Genomic DNA, 7,571 nt, shown 5'->3' with positions numbered 1-7,571 from the left:
ATATATATGTTTACATCTATACATGCATCTATAGGTCATACAGTGTGAGAAACAAGGAAGAATGATATAGAATTTTTTTTTTGTTTGTTTTGCTTGTATATTGTCATTATTTAGCTACATTTACATGCATCCACATAATCTGTTTATAAACAAACTGACAAGCCTTTATGTAAACACCTCCATTGATCCGACTGAGCATTAGACCTGAAATTAATATCTATCTATCTATCTATCTATCTATCTATCTATCTAGCTATACTTTTTATATCCTTTTTTGTGCAACATTGTCAAGTATGTTTACACATTTTATAGACAACAAATAAATGTGACATGACTGTCTTTTCTCAGACTGAAATATATATAGGGCAACATATATTTTTAAATGCTTTAAAAATATCTAAAAAAAAAAAAAAAAATTTTTTTTTTTTTTTTCCCCAAAAAAATAGCCAAATATATTTACGTAAATGTCCTTTTTAAAAAAAATGTCCTACAGAATTATTATAAGATAAAACAATATTAGACCTTTTTGTGTTCTTGGCTATGGACGTATTGGTTTTGTCACCTAATTAGCTGGAAGCGCATTGACTGAAACATTTTTAGGCAAATATATTTTGGTTACTTTTTGAATATTTTAAAATGTATTTAAAAAAATATCTCATATTTTTTGGGACATGACGACTGAGCACTGCACATGCACTGACGTTTTCTTCAGAATAATGCTCATTTAAATTAATATGTGAAATGGATTGCAGTGTTTAGGGTTTCATAGAAACACCTTTCAGAATCTGAAATTGGATTGGATTCATTACGATTAATGAAAATGTGTGCATTTCAACTAGTGCTGTCAAACCATTAATAGTGATTAATCGCATCCAAAATAAAACTTTTTGTTTACATAATATATGTATGTGTACTGTGTATATTTATTATTTGTATATATAAATACACACACATACAGTATATATTTTGAAAATATTTACGTGTATATATATTTATATTCTAATATTATATCTAAATATATATAAACATAACATATTTTTCCTAAATATATACATGCATGTGTTTGTATTTATATATACATAATAAATATACACAGTATAAACGCATATTATGTAAACATTTTTTTTTTTTTAATTTAGGATGTGATTAATCGTTTGACGGCACTAATTTAAACATACCTAATATGCATCCAGAAAGTGAATATTGTCAAATCAGCACCATCAACTGAGTCCAATACATATTTTCAGCATTTGATCTTTGTCAAATTGGTTTTCAAAGGCCAAAAATTGCATGTGTCCGTTAAAACAGCAGCTTCAGAAGTCTAAGGCTGATCAGCCAGGCAAGAAAATATTAGCTAACCCTATATTTAGTCTTTTCTGTGGTGGTCTTAACTTCTCCGTCCGCAAGAAGATTGTAATAATCTCTCCAAACAGCTTATTACACTTTTTATCCTGTGCCAACACAGAATCACATCACAGAAAGAATCAAATTCACTCGGACTCATCATTGTCTTCCTAATCCTGGAGGTCATCTCTGTAAAGCAGTAGTTTATAATGTAATCTTCTCATTTGGCTTTCGTTAGATGCTTTTGTATGGTGAACCCAAATGTGGCTTCTAGAAAAACCCAAATGAGGTTTTGTCCAAACACACATTAATTTATGACCTACCAAAGGAAAGCCACTGCCGGACATTTTAAGAATCTTCTATGTCAGTCAAATCATGTGGATTAATTTATTAACGATGTACCGGTGGCCAGTTTTAAAGCATAACAATACAAACAAAATATGTCCAAAAAATACACCTAATCAGGTGTGGATCTTCAACCTTCCCTTATAAATATCACACATTTTACACAAGAAAGTCTGAGGATTATTAGGTTATCTTGCGGTTCATGAATGTAACCGCTCCTGTCTGGCATTGATTCCGCTGGAGAGGAACAACAACAGTCTTGAATTGCTTTCTGTAAACGGTCCAACTTAAATGAACCTTGATTCAATGTCACCCCAGATCAGAATTGTGATTTTTAGCTCGAGCAGGCCTACGCCATGTCGAAGTAATTAGAGGAGAGCAGAAAAGCAACAATGGCATTTTGCGTGCATGTGTAAAGACACAGCTTAACAAAATTACTTTTGATAGGAACTTAGTGCCGTGTGCAGCTGTGAAACCTGCACTTTCCTGCTGAATTCAGGGCAAGATTTACACTCCCTTGGAATTTATGAGTTGGAATTTGAATCGAATTGGCCACACCCATAAGAATCTGATCTAGAATTTAAATCAGACTGAAGTGGAATTTTCTCACCCTCAAGCCATCCTAGGTGTTTATAACTGTCTTCTTTCAGACTAATCCAATCGGAGTTATATTTAAAAACGTCCTGGCTCTTCCAAGCTTTATAATGGCAGTGAATGGCTGTTATTTTTCAACAGTCCAAAAGAAGTCCAATAAAGTGCATCCATCCATAATAAAAAGTGCGTCACACGGCTCCGGGGGGTGAATAAAGGCCTCCTGAAGCGAATTGATGAGTTTTTGTAAGAAAAATATCCATATTTAAAATAGTATAAACGGTAATCTCTAGCTTCCACTAACTGTCATACGCACGTTCACAATAGAACGCGTTCTGGCGGATGACGTAGGACGTTGGCGTAGCGTAAGCTCCAGTGAGAATATGCTAGTCTCTCAAGAACCAACGTTTGTTTACAGCAGCAAAGGAAGCAAAGTTTCCTTACTTTAGCAAAGGGAAATCAGTCTCCTCTACGCTCATATCGAAATCCTCTGACATTTTAAATTAAAATGTATAATATATAGAATTAAAAATTTAATTCTAAATGGTATACAACTTTAGCTGTTATTCTCGTGGTCATTTAAATTGTCATTTTTACCGTTCATGAAGAGCACTCTGTGTGTCGTCACATCTTGTTGTAGAAAGCACGAAGAACAACACAAAACAACACGCTTTCTCCTCTGTGCTTCTGCATTCGTCACCTCTCACTGGAGCTTACGTTGAGTCCTACGTCATCCGCTGGAACGCCACTCTCTCGTGTACATGCGTACGATAGTTAGCGGAAACTACAGATTACTGTTTATAGATTTTTAAATATGGATATTTTTCTTACAAAAACGCATCGATTTGCTACAGAAGACCTTTATTCACCCCCCGGAGTCGTGTGAGGCACTTTTTATGATGGATGGATGCACTTTATTGGACTTCTTTTGGACTGTTGAAAAATAACAGCCATTCACTGCCATTATAAAGCTTGGAAGAGCCAGGACGTTTTTAAATATAACTCTGATTGGATTCGTCTGAAATAAGAAAATCATCATGGGATGGCTTGAGGATGAGTAAATTATGAGGTAATTTTCATTTTTGGGTGAACTATCCCTTTAACGAGTTACACTAGAGTACAATGGCACCTGTCCACTTTTTCAGTGGCGTTGGTTCTGTAGAAGTATTTGTTCCATTCATTTGTGATTTTTATAAAGTCTTCATTTCTCAGTTATAAGCCATGAATCAAACCAACTAAATCAGAGGTGAATTACAACATTACAAACTTTGATTTGACGCAAAAAAAATAAAAATAAAATAAACAAAGGTACAAGATCGTGTACTTAACGGCCTTAATGAGGGAAAGAACTACAATCCCATGAAGCACTGCGAGAGACATGATAAATTATAAACAATGGAGAAATATAAAACTATTAATTTAAAGTTGCTGATTGCATATTCAAAGTTTATTGCAACATATGTGTATATACACAAATATTGAAGTATTTTGAGAGTGTAGGAAGACTGACTCGATTCCGTCATTTGTGGCACTTCATGGAAGGGGGTGTGGGATACTTTTGGCACAATTTGCTCACCATGACTCTGATTGCTGGAATTTTCCGAACAGCATTATGAGTAATGTAGTTTTTCACCAAGAATTCAGCCGTTAAACATGATTTTAAAAATGATGGAAACAAATGGCTTCAACAAAAGCATATACCATTGATTAACAACCCCATAGCTCAGAGTAGGTCTGTCTATAAGTCATGACTAAAAACAAACAAAAAAAAAACAATGTTCCTATGTTTTTTTTTTTTTTTTTCCAGAAACTGACTGTTGCACTCTTTAAATAAAATGCAAAACGGGTCTTGCATTCTGGAAAATAAGACAGGTCTGCCTGTTTGTTGTCTATAAACCGAACTTTGAAGATTTTTTACCAGAATTTTAAACAAGGTTTTGTCAAAACAAATTTTAATGTGTTTTTGTAGTTCCAAAATAATTGGAGATACATGAATATATTTGAATTTTAATGGGTTTTATTTCTATTTTGCATTCAAATGGGAATTCCAATTCTGCATGCTGTTTGCTACCTCATTTCAAATTTGGGAATTGAATTAGAATTTAGAATGCATTCTCTATTAAGTTCTAAATGGTGTACAACTTCAGCTGTTATTCTCATTTAAATTGTGTCATTTTTACCGTTCATGAAGAGCACTCTGTGTGTCATCACATCTTGTTGTAGAAAGCACGAAGAACAACACAAAACAACACTAGGCAAATATGATCATCGAGAGATTTAACCTAGTTACTTTTAATAGAAATGAGTGCAATGGAAAAGTAAGGTTATGGAAGCTTTTTGGACATGCTTTTTTAAAGACAATGTCACTCTGTTCCCATTGCATTCAGGGAATCCTTTCCACAGTGCAATATCTAAATGCTGTTACTGCTCGCTAACAACGAAAGACAAAATCACTGGCTTCTTCCAGCTTGCATATGTGTGATTGGATAAATATGGGAGCAGTGCTGGTTACTGGCAGGGATGTGTGGCCGTGTGTGAGGTGCCATGCAACATGTGTTCCTGCTTTCTCATGAACTCTCCTGAACTCATGTGAAAACCAGCTGCTTTCCATGAAGAACATGCAAGTTGGGAACCACTCCCCATTAAAATCCTGAACTGGAGCAGGTAAAAGTTGAAATGTTTGTGTCTCGTTGTGTACACTGCTGTAAAAGAACTGCAGAAATCTCTTGTTAACATCTCAAGCATAAACATTTGACGTCAGCTTCGGAGGTGGCGCCTCTCTTCCACCTAACATTTCCATCCCAGACGCATGTAACTCCCAAATTGCTCTCTCCGGGGCCGAGGTGGAGCACAGGGGGAAAAGGCCGTCTTTGTGCTCTCGGCGGCACGTAGCTGAGGTCCGTAAACAAGAGCTTGTCACCGGTAAAGTGTTGGCTCTGACGCGTCATTGCGAGTGATGTCAGCTGTGTTTTTCCACCTTGGCCGCACAGCACAGTGTTGTGGACTCCGTAAACTTTGCATTGTCACTCTCGGCAGAGGTCTTGACGCCTAACCCTAGGTCCCGCACCCTGGTTACACCCAGAGTTTCCAGGTGACCGTGTGTTTATGCTGTCTGCTGTGACGGCTGGTTGACACAGCACACTGAGCTAATAGAGCGGAGCAGAAAGCGTCCAATGCGCTGCTGCTCTGCGGTCTGACTCAGTCCAGCCTGCTTTGGGGAAACTGTCACTGTCCTCCGTAATGCAGCGAAACTCTCGTGTCATTCTGCGGAAACCAATGTAAGCTCCAATTGTGGCAGTATAATAAAATAAAATGCATGTAATTGAAAATAATAATTTTAAAAAAGCTTAAACTTTCCAAATTAATAAATAGGTCCCATTTTATATTACTTTTTTTTTGTGTTTTATGCTCACTGAGGCTGAATTTATTTTATCAAAAATACAATAAAAACTGTAAAATTGTAAAATATTATTACAATTTAGAAGAACAGCTTTCTCTGTGGATATATTCTAAAAGCTACTTTATTCATGTGATTGCAATTCTGAATTTTCAGCATCATTACTCCAGTCTGCAGTGATCCTGCAGAAATCATTCTAATATGCTGATTTGCTGCTCAATAAATCTTCTGTGTCTTTTCAACCATTGAGCATGTATAACATTTCAATATATACCGTTATAGGGTACAAGTACACATAATGTGCCACAGTTTTTTATTTATTTTTTCTCCCACTCACAGATTTGAGCTTGTTGTTTGGTTCTGGCATGGCACCTCTGATCACATGACCATAAAGCTGTCAGTATCAGCAGCCGTCTCTGGACTTACAGAGTGCTAATCTCCGTTAAAAGCCACACTTCCACAGCCTTCCACTCTTCTGCACTAAACTTGCTTGTTTACCTGCTTGATCAGTCGATTTTATAGGAATGAGGTCAGCACCTCACATCCACAGGCCATTCGGCACCCTTTATTTCCCCGTAATTGTCTACCTGCCTCTAATTATTGCTATAAAGTATATTAGGCTTACGCAGTGGCCTTCTGTGCATTTATTGGCCTCACAAATGATGTGAAACTTTGCTTTATTCAGTAGGAATGTTGTCTGTGGTTGTTAAAATAGGAAAAGTGTTTACACAGGTTACAGGCTTCTGGTGCTAGTGAGGTCAAAGTGTCACGCAGGCCTGCACTTTACGTAATGTCATTGTTTAAGTTAGATGTAGACCAGATATTTAAGTGATTATGTGAATAAGTAAATATAGATGTAATCAACAAACTTGTCAATCAAGCATTAAGTACAAAATGTAAATGATTCCAGTAAACAATTACTCCCTTTATCACATCTAAGTGCTTTAGTTTGTAAGAGGTGATTTTAGAGCCAAATGGAGTTACTTGAAGTTACAAGTCTAATATGCTTTGGCAGAAATCACCAATTTATTTTACGAGACAAAGTAAGTTGCAATGCAGATTTAAATATAATGCTTCAAATAGAAATTATAGCCTATATAGAGAATGAACATCAGTATTTTAATCAGGAGCATGCATTATATCCTTTGTAAAATAAGAGAAACATAAGATCAACGTTGGACAAACATTGAAAAAATGTAGCCTCTACCTACATTTTTGCAAAACTCTGAAAGCGTACCTATACACTGTAGTTTCCAGGTGAAATGAGCACTAGTGGCAGTAAAACACCAACTTTTCACACAAATGACTGCATAATTCTATTTCATGACCTCAAACACGTTTACCATACTGCATGATTTGTAAACTAACACATTTTGATGTTTGCATCACATAGCCACATCCATATGTGCAGCTTTTTTGATGTAGTAAAATTGCTCGGTAGCACACCTGGTACAGCACTGCACTTACGATGCAAAGTGTTTCAGTACAAACACCGTGAAACACGAGTCACAATAAACAAGTGTTTATTCTGATGTTTGCTTTTGTTAACTATCATTTGGATTGAGGGTATGGCTTAGTGCAGGTGGTAATTTATTTTCAATCATGATAGAACATTCACATTTTAGCACCACTCACCAGACATATTATTTCCAAACTGTGTTGATACAATCAGTGTTGGGGAAAGTTACTTTTAAAAGTAATGCATTACAATATTGCGTTACTTCCTAAAAAAAGTAACTAATTACGTTAGTTACTTATTGAAAGTAATGCGTTACTTTTGCGTTACTTTTTAAATCTGGGCTGGGCTTGCTTGTTTGATTTTAATATAAAAAGTTATATTTTTGGCAAATATAAAAGCCTTTTCACACCAAAAGTGAAATGAATAAGCCTCAGG

The sequence above is a fragment of the Sinocyclocheilus rhinocerous genome, unplaced genomic scaffold (genome assembly GCF_001515625.1).
Source record: "Sinocyclocheilus rhinocerous isolate Xijiao unplaced genomic scaffold, SAMN03320098_v1.1 scaffold792, whole genome shotgun sequence".
NCBI classification, from domain to species: Eukaryota; Metazoa; Chordata; class Actinopteri; order Cypriniformes; family Cyprinidae; genus Sinocyclocheilus; species Sinocyclocheilus rhinocerous.
Note: the sequence above shows the minus strand (reverse complement) of the source record.